Source organism: Vombatus ursinus, unplaced genomic scaffold (genome assembly GCF_900497805.2).
Source record: "Vombatus ursinus unplaced genomic scaffold, bare-nosed wombat genome assembly UNPS02009835.1, whole genome shotgun sequence".
NCBI classification, from domain to species: domain Eukaryota; kingdom Metazoa; phylum Chordata; class Mammalia; order Diprotodontia; family Vombatidae; genus Vombatus; species Vombatus ursinus.
Window position 1 is genome coordinate 5,730,210 of NW_020949613.1, and position 21,024 is coordinate 5,751,233.

At 35.1% G+C, this 21,024-nt stretch overlaps 1 protein-coding gene across 9 annotated transcripts in view; it reads right to left on the minus strand.

Annotated features, from left to right (window-relative positions):
* DST (dystonin) overlaps positions 1-21,024 on the minus strand; it is a 445,378-nt gene that overhangs the window by 307,033 nt on the left and 117,321 nt on the right. The window lies entirely within an intron of this gene.

Sequence of the window (21,024 nt, forward strand, 5' to 3'; positions counted from 1 at the left end):
GAGAGAGAGAGAGAGAGAGAGAGAGAGAGAGAGAGAGAGAATGTAATTTAACTTAGTTGATATTTTGCTTAGTTTTGCTAAACAGTTTTTTTTCTTTTGCATTGCTAACGAGGTGGTTTTCTGTGTAGGAGAAGGATATTTTGGGAGAGAATAATAAATAGGTAACATTTTATATAATAATAATTTTAGAAGATAATGATAGCTAACATTTTAAGTTTGCAAAGTACTTCTGTCTCTTATCTTATTTCATCCGTCTCTTATCTTATTTCATCCTCACAACAACCCTGTGAGGCAGGTGCAATGGCTAAGATTAGGTAGGTGCTTTATCCAGGACTGTGCCGCTGAAACAGGATTAGAATTCAGATTTTCCTAACTCCCCTTCTATATCTAATGACTGCAATAATCACATAAAAATGAGCCCAGGTAATGAGCATCTAACATGTTAAAGAAAACTCAAATAGTAAAATTCCACAGCTTACTTGATAATCTCATTCCTTTGCTTACAAACTCCTTATTGTTTGTTAAATTTTTCTTCATCAGATCTAAATTCTCACATAACCTAGGTATTCCATACTAAACCTAAACTTCTAAAAAAAAAAAAACTTTCACAGAAATCATGAGAAAGAAATGATGAATTGTTACATTTTCTACTCCTCATTTACCAGAAAAAAAATGCCATGGAGAAAAGTTAAATATATAGATTTTAATTATAAAAGGTGATGGTTTTCAGGATGGATGGTGAAGAGGAGGGGAGGGGGGAATTAAACTCCAAGAGTAAAATGCTCATTCTCCAGAATTAAATTAAAACCTCCAAGATATCACAGTGTCATCAACACAGGTAATTGAACAAATGAGATTCCAATTTTTGCTAAATGTGAAACAAAAGTCTACCTCATTGTCATAAATTTGGTTTAGTAAGTGACCTTAAGAAAGCAAATGCCTAGCAACTAGATACCTGCTTCTCTAATCTTGAGCTGTGTGCTTCCAAAACCACAGATAAAATCGTTCCACCCCTGCCTCATACTCACAGTCCAAGTTACATACAGAACAATTTTCTCCTTCAGCTCATACACCATATGTTTTGCTAACTTTCCAAAGTCTGGCATTATGTAGGATGAGCCTTGGACCAATCATGAGCTCTCAGTTGTGTTAAATTGCTTGTATTCGGATTCTCCCTACCTATTAGCTCAAAAGATCTGACCCAGACGGGAAATTTCTGAGGGTGAATAAAGGTTTAAAGCTACAAAAGAATTTTTAGGATCCATCCTTCTTCCTCCTCATATTTCTCTTAGCACTAGTACTTAACTTCCATCCCAGGGGCTAGACAAATGTCAGAAGTAGATAGCTGAAGTCTCAAAATAAATCCTTGAACATGTACTTTTGAAGTTTCTAATTTCAAACTTTTCCTTTCAAACTTGTTCACCCACATTATTGGCATAGCCCAAAATTGGGCCTGTGTGATAACCTGTGTTAGGTATAACATCATAGGCTTGAATAGGGTTTAAAGCTGAAAAAGGTCTTAGAAATAACCTAGTCTCACCTACCCACCTCCTCCATTTTACAGAAGAGGAAACTGAAGCCCAGAGAAGTTTGTACTTGCCCAATGCTGCAAAGTTAATAAGTAGAAGAACCAGGATTCAAACATAAGTCTTTTGACTACAAAGTCAATGTTCTTTCTTTAATAACACTCTACCTCCACTTTGCTAACTGAAAAATTATAAACAATTATATGATATCATATGATTATATTATTATTATCATTAGACATTAGAAAAGTGATTTCTATAAAAATATGGACAGAAATAATACAAACTGAGGAGGCACAGGGGGCTTACAATATCCATTCCTACTGAATGCTGTAGCCACACTAATTAGAAGCCCATCTAAAAGTATTTAACCAGCCATTACAGTCAAAAGAGAAATGAGTTCAAATGCTACCTCTGACACTCATTGGGGAAGTGATCAAGGTGAAATGAAGTAGTAATAAGAATATGGAGCCTTGCATATCTGTTGTCACACTATGTCAGTAAGTCCAGAGTCCCTTTATGTGATCATAATTCTTTATCTTTCAGTCGTTTCCTACGCCTTAAATCTAAACCTACTCTGTTCTCTCTGTGACATCCAAGTCCTAAGTGCCTTAGGACTTTCCCAGGTGATCACCCCTGCTCGGCTTCACTTTTCTCCCTTACAAGTTTTGACTCCTTGGTGAAACAGTTAAACTCTATATTTTCCTGTACTAGTGATTCCCCCTGTTGCTTTTTCCTACTACCAATCCTATCAGTATTCGATTACAACTATCATATTCCTCCTTTGCTCCTACCTACATGCTGCTGATTGAACCTGGAGGGAATCACAATCTTTTGCTAATTAGGTCCACTACCAATTCATGTTAGCTAATCCCATAGGGACTCATCAATGATGGAAAAGAATGCTTTTATGCCAGGCAAGGCTATTCCACTCACCACAAAAGCTGTTCCAAACATTTTAGTCTTTCCTTCAAGCCTCCTATCAGTACTGTTCAAGCACCCCACAAAGTCTCTGTCTTCCAAATAGCTGGGCTGGCTTTGAACTTCCTCAACTTCTCCACTTCAAAAAACTATGACCATCAACTTGACAGAAAGAATATGAGAGCATTACCTCATGTTCCAGTACTACAAGAAGGCAAGATAAACTAGAAAAGCAAGACAGAACAAAAATAGCAATACCCCAAATACTGGAAATAAGAAAAGAAACAGAGAGTTGCTTATATCTGAAAAGGGAAAGGTTGAAGAATCTGAGGTCACAAAAAATCTTCACTTCCTACATATTCTAGAAATCACACCTAACAACAAAATAAATTATAAAAATAGCACTGGAGTATCAAATAATTTTGAAAAGTAGATGGGCATACTGTTAAGGAACATTAAGGAGTCTCCGGAACTTGTCTTTTTGAGTTGCCATATTTTCCAGTAACACTGGACCCAGGAGGCCCTAAATGTGTCATGGACAAAGCCTTACCCCCACCCCAAACTGACATAATTTGTGGTTTGCATCCCAAGCTGGACTCCCTGGGTGTCTGTCATTGGGAGTCAAGACAGGTGCCAGTCAGTCTACATTAGACTGGGAAACTGCTTGTGCAGCTGGGTCCCTTCTAGATAAGCAGACCATCACATCTTCATAGTATATGGTAGTTCCCAAGGGAAAATAATATGTCTTTTGCCATATTAATTATTCATAATTTCTCCTCCCCTGCCACTCCCATTTAGGTGGAGATTTCTTTTTCTCTTCCTTTCTTTGTCACAATTTCATAAATATGCAAGCTTCTATTTGGATTGTGAATTCTTTGCCCTGGTTTAGGGTTCCACATGCATGTTCATTTCTCTTGTAATAAATCTAGTTGCAACACAATGTCTCATGGACTTGTGGTATTGGTTTTGGTTAACAATACTTACACTAGAATTCTGCAAAGCACTTTTTTAAGCTGACAGCATAAATCCAAATAACAAGTCAATTATGCCAAAATAGAATAATTCAAAAAAGCTGATAATTATTATAACCATCATGAATCAACATATTCCCTCACATTATTTGACAAAAGGAATAAAAAAATTTCAGAATCTACATAGAGCAGTATATGTAATAGCCATTAACATAGTAAGAACCAAAGAAAGATGAAACTATCATAGTATACACCTATGGGAAAGGCTTCAAACACCACACCATGGCAGAAACAACTTGTGAAAGTTACTGAAGATCTAAAGAAAGGGATTAGAAGATTACATCAGTACGGAGTGCACACAGTAGAAAAATTGGACGCCATACCACTTAACTAAAGGCAATGAAAAAGAAATACTTGGGAAAGAATTCAAAAAACAGGAGCATATGAGATATTATAGATTTCCATAATTAATAACTAAAAACAAAAGTCAAAAGGTGAAAGTGATACAGGAATCAAAGCAGAGCAAAGAACAAAATAATTCAATATCAATCAAAATTATTACAGAGGTTTGAGAAATAGAGAAATAAAAGGCAGGAAAGAATTCCTATAGGAGGAGCATGTGGAAAGTCTCTAGTCATCTATAAAATCTTGAAAAGATCAACAAAACAAATATACAAGTTGGATCAAACTAGAGACAAAAGCCTTACATACTGTTAATAAAATAAAAACAAGCAATTACAGGTTAAAAAGTGACTGAAATGTGAGCTTCTCTGCAAAACTGTAAAGTGATGAACTGGCTAGGAGCCATAATTACTGCCTAAACACTTCCCAGTGGCACATGAACTACTAACAAGGCACTTTACCAGCTTTCTCTCAGAAACAATCATGATCCTTCCTTTCTTAATAGAAAAACACCAAATATTTATGCCAAAAAAATCTATACATCCAAATGTAGGTCTATTATTTGCCAAACATTATGCTAAGCACTGAAAATCGAAAAATACAAAGAATGAAAGTGTTCCTACTCTGAAGGAATTTACTTTCTAGGAGACAAGATAGATACAGATATATACATATACACATACATAACAAAATAGAGAGAGAGAGAATATGTAAATAAAAATCAATTAAAATTATGAAAGACAGGGAGAGGGCACTAGCAGTTGGAGGATTCATGAAGGGCTTTATGTAGGAGGTGGTGCTTGAACTGTGTCTTAAAGGAAGACTGAGATCCTGCAAGGCAAAGATGAGGAGGGCATGAATTTCACGAATTGGGGATGTCTGGTAGAAAGGCACAGAAACAAGAGGTGAATAATAAGTAGAGTGTTGTGTGAGAAACAGAGAAAAGCAGGATGGGATCAAGGGAGCACACATTTATTAATAGTCTATTGTGCCCCAGGCAACTGTGCTAAGTACTTTACAAATATTATCTCAAGGTGTTATCATGATCCCCACTTTACATCTGAGGAAACGGAGGCAGACAGAGACTAAGTGACTTACCCAAGGTTACACAGATAATGCCTAGGACCAAATTTGATCTTAGGTGTTCTTGACTCCTAGCCTAGTGCTCTATCAACAGTGCCACCTCACTGTCTCAAGAAGGCCAATTTACCTAGATTGCAGCATGCAAAAAGGGCAATAATGTACAATGAGACTATAAAGATAGGTGAGGGGCAGATTGTGAAGAACTTTAAAAGCTAGACAGAATTATATTTTATCCTAGAGGCTATGGGTCACTTGAGTTTATTGAGTAGGGAAGTATACTTTGTACAGAACATTCACAGATTATATTTTTTTAAAAATTCATAAACACCAGAAAACAATATGTTGACCAAGGCATCAAAAAGTCCCAGGGTGTGAAAAGCAGCATATTATTTATCTGGTAATTACCAAACAAGTGCCCAAAAGAGCCATAACATTTTTATTGCTTTGGTTATCAGAAAGCCTTTAATTCTGTTCCAGACATGTGGCTTATTTATATTCTGTAAATGCAGTTCATAAAACAAACCCAAGTATAGTGAGAGAGTTGGAGCATTTATGTTCTACTTAAAGCATATTTCAAAAACAATAAGGTCAAGGAGAATTGGTACATTACGTGGCATTTTTTTCGAAGAGAAGGTTAAAGTTGATTATTGGTTCCATATATCTTAAATCCATTATCATTTCCCTACAGAAAACTAAATATGGTTTCCAAATTAAAGACAGACTGGATCCAAAGCAACTTACCAATCATGTGATATAAAACAATAACATCAAGCTATATGGCTCCACCACAAAACACATTAAACAGGCTCTTTCTTTTCATGAAATCTTTTTCCAGTGTTATCACAGTGTTACTTGGGGTCACTGAGTGTAAAATTCTTACTGCATGACAAAGAAAAATAGAGACAGGTTTCAAGGTTGAACCTAGAGGCCATGATGAATCAAGTGAAGGTGATACAAATACCTGGATCTCCTCTAAATATTTAGCATAAACCTATGAAGGAGAAGGCTATGTCTGAATGCCAAATGAGATTGGCATCCTAAATCAAAGCCAAATCTATTTAAAACAGTTAAGACTAACAGTCATAATGTACACTATTAGAAATGTAAAACGAACCATAAAAGATGTTTAAAGTAGCCTAACAAATACCCATATAATATTTTAAATAGAACTCTTTATTAAAAACATCAGAATATAAATATTAAATCGAACAACAGAGATTCTTAGAGAATACACTTTAAAAGAAGTAAATACCAAGGGACAGTAGGGTACTTTTCTCACTAATCTTAATTGTTAAAAAGCTATTACAATCTCTATTCTCACTCACAAACCTTGATCAGAATGTTTTCCTGAAAGTTATTCTATATCTCTCAACTTAGAGTCAAACGCTCTTCCCATGAACTTGAAGGCAATATAAGATCAAAAGTCTTTGCCTCACAGATGTGATACATCTGCTTGGGCAACCATAACTGCATCGACTTTTTTCTGCAGCCTGCTACTAGCATAATATCCCATTCAGTTTTTTAATTAAATTTTATTTTTTAAGTACCAAGCATTTATTTTTTTCTCTATCCCACCTCCACCATCCCTATACTCATGCAATATTAATGAAGCTTAGGGTCCATTACCCTAAGGCAGCTATATAAAGATTTCTTCACCAAAACAGAGAGTATGATTTTTTTAAAGCCAGAAAACTACAGAAATACTTTTAGAACAAAGAGATACTGTTTTATTGAGCAAAAGTAGCCTATAAAACAGCTAAGATCCAAGAATTTTAAAAGGCCCTCCATAAGAAATTATCTGCATAAATTCAGCTAACGACATCCATCAAAGAAATATCAAACAAATATGTGAGTAATGTAAATTTGTTTGTGCAAATGGGGAGTTAATTATGGCAATTCAGGACCACATCATTGCCACCAGAAATTACAGAAGTGTTATCCTTAAGGAGACCATATTTAGTAATTACTGTAGATTATGCAAGGAAATGGTAGAAACTGTACAACACTCTAACACTTAGCACCTAGCAAGACCTGTTGGCTAGAATTGTATATATATACATATACATATATATATAATGTATGTATACACACACACACATATATATGCACACACATATATGTATATATGTATGTGTATACATACACAAATATATATACATATATACACACACACACACACACACACATATATATATATATACACACACTATATTTCACATACCAACAGTGAAAACAAAGACCTCAAAATATGCCATTGAGCTAAAACAATAAACTGGACTGGATCCAGATCATTCTCTCAGACTGAATTGCTGTCCAGAAAAACCCAGAAATGACAGTGATCCATAAAAACTTAAGAACATGCTTAATGAACACCGTCATACCAAATATTCATAATATCCAAGCTACACAAAATGAGACCTTACAGAGGAGAACAAAATCATGTGGGGAGGGACGAAGTACAAATCCCTGTTGTCTTCTAAGCTACTAAAATTGTACTGAGGATGCTTGCAATGTTTCTACAGATGGATGACCTCACATCCTAATACTTTAATTCAACTATTAAAAGCAGCTATGTTATCTGCCTGTGAATAGGTCATAGAATATTAAATATAGTGATTTGTCTTAACACTGTAAAAAGATAAGATGATTAATATAATTTTATCTGTAGTAGTATAATATTAATGAAACAATGTTAAGAACAATTCACACCTACTAAAGATTAACATTAATATTTAGTTATGGAACAGTAAAAATGAGGATAATGGATTTTGAAAGAATCCCCCTGAGAATAACAGGACACAGAAAAATTTCTCTTACTAAACATTTACAAGAAAACCAATTACTTAGTAGGTCTAATTTAACTGGCACATGGAAAATTTCCACAGCTTTTCATTAGCCTGGCCAGAAGTACTGAGACTTCCAACAAATAATATATTTGGAGTGGCTTTGAGGTTGATTATATAAAGAGCTCGTCTTTGTCTTAAAGGATTATCTGAAGGGAAGCTATACCAAAGGACCATTTTTTTAACAGTAGAAGATAAAATATTGACTTAGAAAAATCGCTTTTCAGTAAGAGTGCCTTCATGAAGGCAAAGCTGTTCTTGTATAAGAGCAATTTACATTATTTGTTTTAAGTCATCCCTGATCAAAAATACATTCAGTGCTTGGCACAAGTTCCTACCAGAAATGCCTGAAATTCCAACATTAAAGCATAATATCTTACTTTGAAATACTGCTTTGAAGCTTATAAAATCTCACTTAATTCTCTCAACAACTCTGGGAGATACCTCCTATGGTTAATATCATTTTTTTTTTTATTTTACAGATAATAAAATGAGGCTTAGAAAGGTTGTGACTTGTCCCTGGTCTAACACCTGGTTAATTTCAGTAGTAAGATTCAAACCCAGGTTTCCCTTCAATCCAAATTCAGTACTCTCCAATTTCATAATCTTTTGGATAAAGGTTTTGTATGTACAGTCAGTTAATACCTAAGTGTGGCCTGAACCCAATTAAAATGTATCTGGGAAATATTTTACAAGATAAATACAAATACAATAAAAGATAATGTTAATGTGGTTTTCTAAGTCAATATGTGACCCAAAAGGATTTTTATGTACAATTTAGAGGCCTCCCATTTATATTTCAGTTTGATACCATAGGTCTAGAGGAAATAGAGCAGAAAATTAATCTCTGATAATACAGAGAGTGAAAGGAAAAAGACCAGAGAATATGGGGTGCTAACTTTAGAGAGTATTTGTAAGTAAAGAACTATGTGAGATGAGGGGAAATGAATAGCCAGAAAGCAACATGAGAAGGCATGGGGTATTAAAAGCATGGGAGAAGCTGCAGGAAGGGGAGAAGTTGCCTTCGACAAAGTATAATACTCATTCATAGTAAAAATCCTACAAAATATATGTATAAATTAAATACCATAAAGGTTGTCTATCCTAAATGAAAAGCAAGCCTCATATGCACCGGGATACACTAGAAGCTTTTCCAATAAACACAAGAATAAAGTAAGGATAGTCAGTATTTTTGAAAAAGTTCTAAAAATGCTATAAATAGAAATTAGACAAGAAAGAAATTAAAGGTATAAAAATAGGCAAAGAGTAGACAAAATTATCTTGATTTGCTGATGACATGATGGTTGACTTAGAAAAATCCTAGGACATTAGCAAAGATATCGAATGAAACAATAGCTTCAGCAAAGTTTCAGGCTACAAAATAATCCCATAAAAATCAACAGCATATCTGTATAATAAAAATAAAATCTAAGAGGGAATAATAGGAAAATTTCATTCAAAAAACTTTAAAAATATATAAAATATTTATGGGTCAATCTACCAAAGAATACCAAATACTTGGTATAGATCCAATTACAAAGTGAACAATTTAAATTGCTAGAGGAATATTCAGCTCATATCTGGGCCACATTAATATGATAAAAAGTAAGATACTAGCAAAATTAGTTTATGGTTTTGGTGATATGCCAATCAAACTATTAAAAAGATACTTTAGAAAACTCAATAAATGATGACAAAAGTCATTTGGAGTTGCAAAAGATCTAGAACACTAAGGAAAACAATGCAAAAAAGGTGAGAAGGAAGAGAAATTCATTCAGAGTAAGAAAATACCTAGCATATAAAAAGAAATAATGAAAAAAATGGGAATGAAGGGGAAATATGCTTCCAGACCTCCAAATACATTATAAAGTAGCACTCATCAAAACCATTTGAGACTGGTTAAAAACAGATATGTAGATCAATGGAACAGACTAGACAAGAGAGAATCAGGAACAACAGAACTCAACTCATTGTTCCATAAACTCCAAAATCATTCATTTCTTAGGAATTCTGCTATTTGTTAAAAACTACTAGGAAAGTTGGAAAATAATCTGGAAGAAATTTGGATCAATATCTTATGCCATATTCCACAATAAATTCAAAATGGGTAAATAAGAATAAATTAATGATCATACCTTTAAAATTAGAATAGAAATAGATCATATACCTTTCACAGCTATTGGTGGGGGATATGTTCTTAATCAAACAAGGAATAGAAATAATTATGAATATAAAATAGATAATCTGACTCCATGAAACTGAAAAGCTTATTGCAGTATACTAATGCATTGGAATAAGAAGGGAAGTGATTGGGGAAAAAAATCTTCATATCAAATTTCTTATATATGGATTTGATATTGTCCATAAGCAGCCAACAAGTATGGCCAAAAGCCATTCACAAGAGATAAGTGGTCAAAGAATATGAATAAACAGTTTTCAAAAAAAGAAAGAATTTGAAACTATTAAGAACCACAACCAAATCACTAATAATAGAAAGGCAAATTAAGCCAGTCCCTGAGATTTAACCTCATACTGGGAAAACCGGCAAAGATGAAAATAGATAGGGATAGTCAATTTCTATTCCACAGAGGGTTTGTGGAAAGATGAGCACACCAGTACATTGTTGATGGAGCTGTGATTTAATATAAACAAGGTGGAAAGCAATTTAGAATATGGATATAAAATCACCAAAATGGTCCATACTCTTTGCCCCAGAAATTCCATTACCTATGCACATACCTCCAAGGAGGTCATTAATTAAAAAAAAAATCCCCAAATACACCAAAATATTTATAGCAACAATTTGGTGGTAGAAAAGTAAAAAAGATCGTCATTTGGGGAACAGTTAAATAAACTGTGATACACTAGTGCAATGGAATATTATTGTGCTGTAAGAAACAATGAATTTGATAAATACAGAGAAAAGCATGGAAAAGCTTGCATAAATTGATGCAAAGTGAAACAAGCACAGAAAAGGAAATAATATATATGACTAAAATAATGTAAGTAGAAAGAACCAGCGCACACACACACACACACATACACACACACACACACAATGAATTACAGGGGCAGCTAGGTGGCACAGTGGATAGAGCACCTGAAGTCAGGAGGACCTGGGTTCAAAACCGGCCTCAGATCAAACACTTGACACTTACTAGTTGTGTGACCCTGGGCAAGTCACTTAACCCCAATTGCCTAAAAATAAATAAATAGATAGATAGATAGATAGATAGATAGATAAATAAATAAAAATGAATTACAAAGAACAAGCATGGCCTCAAAGAAGGAATATAAGAATGCATCTCCCCCCATTCCTTTGCAGAGAGAGGATGTTCATGGGTATGAAACAGGGCATATATTTTCAGATTGTTTCAGATGTATTGACCAGTTTTGCTGGGTTTTTTTTTTTCATTTCTTCCTCATTTTCTTTTAAAAAAATTCTTTGTTATGGGTAATGGTACTATGGGAGACAGAAGCAGTAGGGACATGGGGAAATTTAGGTAAAGATAAATGCTATCACTTTTTTTAAAAATAAAAGCAGGGAAGGATAGACTGAACCTCTGAACTAATGTTTAGCTAGTGCACCACAAAGCAATTAAAAAATTGTGCATCAGAGGGAGAGAGAGCAAGAAATCCAGATGGGACCTCCCTAGGGCAGACCAGTGTCATGCAGCTATGGAGTAATGGAGCACTGCTAAGTGACTTTTCTCTTGTGGTGTGGCTTCCAATGTCAAGTTTCATGCAATTTGCCTGAGGTCTAGGACATGAAGGACACAGAAAGATTTGAGCATTGATCAATTAGTGTCATGAGGTCAATTTTGTTGAAAGCATCTTCTAAACTCTTACCCTATTCTCTGAGAATAGTCAGAAAGCATGAGACCTTGAAATTTATTTGGTATTTCACCACTAATGTTTGCAAGTACTGACACATAATAGTTGCTCAATGAATAAAATTTGAAGTACATCCTCATCATGCCAAGTCAAGACTTGTCTCCCTAGAGTTGCTTTATAAAAAGATCTGATATTTAGATCCTATCCTATCCTGTTGTTTTGTCCATTGAGCAATTCTGAATCCATTATAGTATTTTAAAATGCTATAGTTATCACATCAACTAAATATCTCTACTTCCTCATTCGGACCATTTGATTTATGGCAGTTTCACTACTCTATGATATAAACATTTCAATTCTCTAGTCACAAAAGAATCTCTTTTTCTTATCTGCTATCCTATTAGAGTAGGCCATAAGTAAAACTTTATCCATTTAACTTCCTATATTTATTAAGCCAAGGATAGAAGGTCTGAGCAAGGATATCTAGTATCAGGCAACAAAAGCCTCTAAAAATTAATATTAGTTATTATGTAATTAATATTAATAATAATAATAATCGCTAGCAAAGCACTTTACAAATACATCATTTTACCCTAACAATTCAGAAAGGTGGGTGTTGTTATCATCTTCAGTGTACAGATGAGGAAACTGAGCTAGACAGAGGTTAAGTGACATGCCCAAGGCTACAGAACTATCAAGTGTTTAAGGCTGGATTTAAACTCAGGTCTTCTGACTCCAAGTCCAGCACACTCTTTACTGTGCCATCTAGCTTCCATTAGCTCTAATAAAAATCATTAACTAATTCCTTTATTATAATTTACTAAAATACCTTGACAAAGGTTTTCATTATTCATCTACTACTAATCCTTCTTAAGAAATCTTTGCTTCACAATTTTCCCTTTTCATCTGTGATGGTGTTTCACAGAAGACACTAAATGGATAGACAACTGTTAATGATACAAAGTAGAGATTCTATTCTCTAAAAATTACTACTGTACTTTTTACCTTGGTTAGGGAGGTACACCCCCTTTCAGGCACCTGGCCAAAAAACAAAAGAAGTTATGATTGATATAATGCTGCCATGACGTCTCTGACTATGTAAGAAAATGATATATGCCATGGGTGAATGTTTTCCATGGACATGATAGAACAATGATATGTCTCATAGGCTAGGTGTCTCCCACATGGTAACCAGGCAAGACAGGAAACAACAGGGTGTGGTCAGAGCTTTAAATCCAGAAGACATTCACAGTCAAGTTCATTTGTGTACTAATAATATAAGTAAAATCTACAGAAAATATTATTAAATAAATACTAACCAAAAAATAAACACTTAGCATGTTTAACCTAGCAGTACATTCAGTACTTCACAATGAATCACCATAATGCTAACAGTGGTATAACAGAACACACCAATGGGCTCAAGAGTCTAGCAAGTCCTGGGTTCAAATTTCATCTCTTATTAGAACCTGGCCAAATAACAAAACCTATTTGAGCCTGTTTCTTCATCTTTAAATAGGAGGATCTACCTTACATGACTGCTGTAAGGAATAATCAAGAATATACATAAAGTACCTGCAAAACTTAAATGCCCTATACAAATAACAACTTATTATTTCTATTCCTCTAGTAGAGGCACTTAGGGTGGTACAATGCATAGAACACTGGGCCTAGCATCAGAAAGGCCTGAGTGTAAATCCAGCTTCAGACACTTACTAGCTGTCTGACCCTGGGCAAAATCACTTAATCTCCCTCTACCTCAGTTTCCTCATCTATAAAATAGGGATAATAATAGCACCTACCTCCCCAGGGTTTTTGTATGGATCAAATGAAACAACACTTACAAAGGGCTTTGCAAATGTAAAAATGCTCTATAAGTGCTCACCATTAGGTGACCGTAACAGCAATGTTAATGATAATCTATAAGTAAAGCATACTATATAATTCGCTACATTCCCTTTTCCTCTGGGTTTCATGATTCTCACAAAATATTCATTCTCTTTAAACTCTTATGTTTACACACTTAGCCCCTCAACTGTGACATAAATTTAAATGCTGAGTTACAATTTAAATGGAAAAGGAACAAACTTTAGCAAAGGTACTATTTCCTGCTTACCAGTTTCTCCCTACAATACAAGAGCTACACTAGTGTTCCTACTCCCTCATTTTTCAGATGAGAAAACTGAGACTCAAAGAGCCTAGGAGTGTTGCCCAGAGTCACACAGGTAACAAATGACTGGGTCAGGATTAAAATACAGGCCCTTCAATTCCAGTTTCAATACTAGGTTCACCGGAATACATCAATGTTCACACCTGGGAGGGCAGGGACAGGTGGAATGTTGTCCTTATCACTCTAGCATCTTCCGTAATAGGCCTTAGTAAGTGCTTGTTGAACTTAATTGCATGATATTTACACCCATGCTACCATTGTTTGCCCCTGCTCTCCTAATTCCTAGACAGCAAAGACTATCTCTGAGTTCACATAATGGAGATGCAATAAATATAGCAATGATAACAATGAAAATCTGAGAGTAATGATGCAAATTCTTCATCTCTTATCAACTCTACTGGCGAACAATAACCTCATGAAGGCAAATGTGCTTTTGAAAGCAGCCAAAGTACATCTTAACCATTAATTCTATATAAATAATAATGATGCTACAGAGCAATACGTGTTTCAGATGCTAGTCACTACATGGAAACCTTAAAGGAGCAAACAAACTCATCCATTCAGCAGCTAGGCATGTAAGGACAGCCAACAGTGGATATGCTCTGGATTTTATTCTTAGAGTCTTTTGAGTGAAGATGAGTCAATAGGAAAGCATTCTCAACAAGACAATCAATATGGACAAACTACTCAAGTAAAATTAATTAATAAAACCAACAACAACTTTCTTTTATTTGGTATAATCCAGGTATTTCTGAAGTGAATCAGGAGCAAGTATGTTTACCTTAAAATTACCTTTTCTGCTATGGTCATAAATTAAAATATAATTAAATTAAAATAAATTCTCTAAAGAAAAAACATAAAGTTAGCCCATCCAGTATTTTTAAGAGGAAAAACCTACAAACCTTTCTTAAATTTAAATTAAGTGGAAATTTGAACCAAAATAATATTTTTCATAAGTAATTATGCAATCAAAAGATTCTATAATATTTTTCAATTCTACTACATTGAAAGCACTCTCTGTAAAAGATTACAATTCTATGCGATTGTTGGAATCATAAGTAACTGGAGGTAATAGATACTGCAGATCACAAGATCAAGAAAAATGAAGAGTCTTACAGCCAAAGAGTACAGTGTTAAAAGGCACTGGAACATTTTCATGATGCTCACAGAAAAGGAACAGCATGTGAGCTCTTTGACAGCAGGGAACATATCTTATTATAATTTATTATTGTCTCTCCCACAGCACCTACCACAGAGCAATGCACACAGCATGAATTATTTGTTGAATGATTGGAGGAACAAAAGATCCAACCCCACTCTTTCTGGTTCATATTTTCATCTGCATGGAATACCCAGTGACCTTGCATGCATAGAAAACGTACAAACACTACAAAAAGATAATTGGTATACAATGTCCATAGATGGCTTCCCTTATTCTCTCCCCTCAGATTTGAGGGAAAGGAAGGGAATAGCGGCCTTTTCTAAGGCACCCCTACAGGTGGGCACTGATGAGATATAACAGCAGTTGGGGATAACCCAGTATAATATTCCTTCAGACTCCTGGTAGTAGAGCAAATGGAGAGAGAGAAGGATGAGGGTTCTACACCTTTCCCAAGCTGCCCACTTATCCACTAGCAACTAACACTGACCACTGGTATCCAGTGCTAGCTTTATGATTAGTACTGCCCTGACCTCAAAGTATCAATTCTCTCACCTGTTATTCTCCCATCACCTTCAAAAGTTCCCTTTTTAAATTCAAATACTCCTAGTCCTCAATTTCTTCATTAATAAAATAAAAGTACTGGATGAGATGAACTCTAGAATACCTTCTGCCTCTATGAATCTATGGGACAGGTCATGATTTGAGGTAGTTGGCACAGCAGATAGAGTGCCAGGCCTGGATTCATGAAGACTCATCTTCCTGACTTCATATCCGGCCTCAGACACTCACTAGCTGTGTGACCCTGGGCAAGTCACTTAACCCTGTCTGCCTCAGTTTCCTCATCTGAAGATGAGTCTTCCTGATTTTAGGCCCAGCACTCTATCCACTGAGCTTAGCTGAACTCTACAATAGAGTTCACTACTATACATAAGCATAGATTCTTACCTTTAGAATTAGAAGGGAAGAAAAATTATCTTCGGTTAAGAAAAGAGAACCCTAGGTCCCAGGAGTTCTGTTCACCCCAGCTCACTGGCCACTCCCATCCAGATCTCCTTAGACCCCTCCTCCAGTCACCCCAAACTACTTAGCCACTCCTAGATCCCTCCCACAGTCTTTCCGTATGTAAGGTCCATCTTGTCTCCATTAAGGTGCTTAGATTCTTAAAATCTAGCCACTGCTTAGATTCTTATAATCTAGCCAATAGCTCACTAATATTCTGACTCCTTAAGAGTCTGCCCAATATGGCAAATGTTCTAATAAACCTTGTCTTTGGCTGAAAGAAAAAAAAAAGAGAGAAACCTAGAGAGGTAATGGGGTCATAACTCTAAAGTTAGAAAGGACATCAGAAGTTACCTAGCCCAACCCTTTCATTTTACAGATGAGGAAATTGAGGCCCAAGGAAGCTAAGTGACTTGGGAAAGCAATTTTGGAATTATGCAAATAAAATCACTATGACGTCAATACCCTTTGAACCAGAGACTCCTTTACTGGGATTCTATCCTAAAGAAGCTATAGGTAAGAAGAAAGTTCCTATATACACCAAAATATTTGTAGCAGCACTTTTTGGAACAACAAAGACTTGCAAACAAACAAAGTAGATGTCCACTGATTGGGGAAGAGCTAAATCTATTGTAGTATGTGAATATAATAGAATAATATTGTACTATATATGAGATATAGGAATGATATATGTGAAGTTCAAGAAAAGCATGTTAAGATTTATATGAACTGATGCAAAATAAAATATGCAAAGAAAACAATAACTACAAAATGTAAACTGCAAAAATGTACCCAAAAAAATCAAAAGTGAATATAAAAAAGCATGATTCAAATGAAATATGAAAAGACAGCTCCAACCCACCCCTTAATGGAGAGAGAGAAGTCCACAGGTGTTACAGAATGCACATTTTTCATTTTCTCAGTAGGGGATACGAGTCACAAAAACAATAAAACCTCTATTCCTATCCCAATTAAGATATGACAGAGCACAGAATAGTGGTCTTGTCATGAAAAAGATCTGGGTTCAAATCCTAACTCCAACACATAAGAGATAATGTAGTACAGCTCATTGAAAAACTTAAAGGACATAAAAAATCCATTATTATTATTACTGCTACTATGTGGATCCTTTGAGTCTCTGATTCAAATGTTGTATCACTTTAGTAATTACTGATCTAAGTAACTAAGTTGAAATGTCCTCCAACTAACTTAGCAATGCTGTTCATGTGACTCTGCCTAACAGAATGAAAAACAGAAAATGAAATTAAAAAGAGAGATGGATAGACAGAGAAACCACTTGTTCTAATTTCCCAGTCTTGATGCCTGGACTTCAATATTCCATTTCCAATTTGGTCTAAGATACAAACATCCAAATAGATCTAAAAACTGAGAATAGACCTAAAATAAATGAAAATTATTTTCCCATCCCTTGTGTATTTTGGTTGTACTCCCATGTCATGTATTGCCACCACATACCTCAGTTTATGTATTTCAACAGACTGATATTCCTATGTGAAAAAGGAGAAAAACCCGAACAGAAATAATAGGACCCAGAAATTGTTCTACATATAAATATCATAGACATAGGCAAAGACAGCTTTCCCCTTTCATCTCTTCCTTCTCATAAACTACAATTTTTTTTGTCACGTTACCAAATATAGAAAACTAACAATAACATTAGCATGCTTACAGCCACTAAATCTGCAAAGGTCAGCTACCAAAGAATCTGCCCATCTGTTGTGTTGATTGAACAGTGAAGAGGTTGGAAATTATTCACTGGTTTACCCACTGAAGTTATTCTAAGAAAAATTTTGTGCATGTAAGATATTCTGAGAAGGCAATATCATTTCTATTCTTATGTTGATGTTTATCTTGGAACAGAATTTCTTGAGATTTTCACTTCTGTTAATATTTTTATTATATTCATCTTACAAATTTAAAAAAACTTTTAAATGACAACAAAATGTTAAGATAATTACATAGGCCAAATAAATAAACGTCGAACACAGAAGACAAGTAGTCTGTGGTTATACTGAAATACTATTTTTTTTTAAAAAAGAAACACTACTTGCCTGACTTTCTTGTATTGATCTATACAATTTTTTTAATGAAAACTGTCATTAAACATATTTAACATGTCCTGAGTTAATGTCACTACTTACACTCTGAGGATGTAAGCTATGCACTCAGAAGTAATATGAGCTTATTATATAATTATTCCTAGCCTTTTCTTCATGTAAGATTGTATTTTTAAACATCAAGTTAACCTAATTATATCAAATTAAGAATATTACATACAGGAAGCTTAATGATAAGATTTGCAAACATTTTTCTTATATTGATGTTTTTTGTGGGTGGAGAGATTAAATATGCCATATTCAAAACCATACTGACTTAAGTCACTATGTTTCACATTTAAAAGGAACACTGACGAGAAAAGCCAAGTACCAGTATATTTTTTTTGCATATTCTTGTTGCATTAGAGCAAACTAAACCTTCTCTTGTCAACTGTTCAATGACTTGAGAGTGCCCCATTTTGTCCCAGCATAGAACCTGAACTGAGAGTGATGGCATCAAGCCCCCTCCTGTAATCAGTTGCTTCTTCCCCATAAAGATTTTTCAAGTCATCTTTCTCTCACCACAAGCAATGCCATCTGACTCTTTTTTTTCTTTTTTTTTTTAGGCAATTGGGGTTAAGTGACTTGCCCAGGGTCACACAGCTAGTAAGTGTCAAGTGTTTGATCTGAGACTGGATTTGAACTCAGGTCCTCCTGACTTCAGAGCCAGTGCTCTGTCCACTGCGCCAACTACCTGCCCCGTTCTGACTCTCTTTTTGAGCAGGCATTCACTATTTGCTGGAATGAGGCTTCCTTTGTTTCCTTGAATTCCTTGATCCCAAAGCCTGTCATCAAACTGAATTTTCACCACCCTCCCCTGTGCCCACTTTCCCCTAGTGCTCACACACTAGGAATAATTATATAATAAACTCAGATTACTTCTGAGTGCATAGCTTACATCCTCAGAGTATAAGAAGTGACATTAACTCTTTCAGAACATGTTAAATATATTTAACGACAGTTTTCGTTTAAAAAAATGTATCAATCAACATAAAAAAGTCAGGCAAATAGTGTTTCTTTTTTTAAAAAACAGTATTTGAAGTCAACAAAATATCAAGTATATATTGATTTAATTTTGGGTTTTGTCAGGCTCTTCATAGAATTTCAGTATTTGTTCATACTCTACATTTGATGTTGGTGAGTAAGCCTCAATTATCTTCAAAGTGGTTGTCTAGCTTTCCATCAAAATACTTCTCCTCACCTTTGGATGTGCGATCAAACTAACTCTGCAAATTCCTTTATTCATCTCTTCTATGACCAAGAATCTGTAAGTCATCTATCTATTGGTTTGTGACCTCATTATGTTTTATTTTTTAAGGCTTGTCAATATGGATATGACTTGATTTCTTCAGCAGTTGCCAAAATATTCAACATTGGATGGGATTTTCACATTCAGAATGCCAATATCAAAAGGAAAATTAGTAGACAGCTAGGAAGAGAAAGCATAACAGTAAGGATAGTGGATTTAACAAGGCCTACCAAGATTCAAAACCTGTCTCTTAATACTAAATAGCTGTGTGACTCCAGACAAGTCACTTGACCACTGAGTGTCAAGGCAATCTCTAGAATTTAGTTACCAAATGAAAGAGTATTTGAAATCTGTATTACTGGACAGAGTTCCCAAATAGAGTTCTTAACCCCAATGAAATCACATTTCCTTCACGAAGAGCATTTAGGAACTATGTGATTCTTATCAGCTCTGTTCCTTTTTCTGACACCTTGCCACTGTCACTGGAGAAGTAGAAGAAGGTCAGAATGCTGAAAACTGTTTTGTCTTTTGTTTTTTCCCACAGAATGCTGAAAACTATTTTGTCTTTTTTTTTTTTCCACTTTATCAATGTCCATGACCAAGAAAATTCATCAACTACTGTAGTAACCAACTTTCTGGCAATAAGTCTCACTATATTTAGCTAGGCTGTTCCTTGGACAAGAGATATATAATTTTCTATTGGGCCTTTACTTAGAGCCTTTCCAGAGTTTATAATACACAGTAAGAAACTACTATAATAATCAAGTCAATATTTCTAATGCCTACAATGCAAAGCACTGTGCTAAGATTGGAAGATACAAAGACAAAAGCAAAACAGTCTCCTCTCTCAAGGAGCTAACATTCTACTGGGAGAACACAGTACATACACAGGTAAAAACAGTAAAAATAATATTATTGGAGAAGTGAAAAGAACATTGAGACTGGAGTCAATGAACCTTGGTTCAAATCCCAGTGTATAATATTGAGCAAGTCAATTCACATTCTAGTCCTGTAGTTCCTAATCTATAGAATTGGGGAATTCAGTATCATCCTTAGAGCACCTTCTTAACCCTAAATTCTTTGAAGCCAGGAGCCTATTCACATCCATTTTCGGTTAAAAACAATTTTATGAGAACTTATTTGTAACATTATTTTCTAAGAGAAAATGGTGACTGACGTTACAAGTAAACATTTGGAATACAGTCTGTTTCCAAGTTGAATGCTGGCTGAAAAATCACACTCAGTATTTTATTGGGGGGAGTTCTATAACTATTTGTCAGGCAGGAAAATTGAAACATAAGATGGTAAGTGGCACTCCCTGAATCATACCAAGTTTAATGAAACTAAATCTTGGAACTCACAAATTTTGTCTAGACCCACAAAGTCAAACACAGACCTAATTATGGAAATCAATTTGAATGCTGAAAAAGAAATATCTGACTCATAATTAAATGGCAGCATTTTGACATTCACTCCATAAGTTAAGCAGCACTTATTAAGCACTTATTAAGTATCAGGCACTGTGCTAAGTGGGATTACAAAGACAGAAAAAGTGGGGGGAGAGGGATAGATAGGTGGCACAGTGGATAGAGCTCCGACCTCGGAATCAGGAGGACCTGAGTTCAAATGTGACCTCAGACACTTGACACTTACTAGCTGTGTGACCCTAGATCACTTAACCCAGATTGCCTCACCAAAAAAGAAGGAAGGAAGGAAGGAAGGAAGGAAGGAAGGAAGGAAGGAAGGA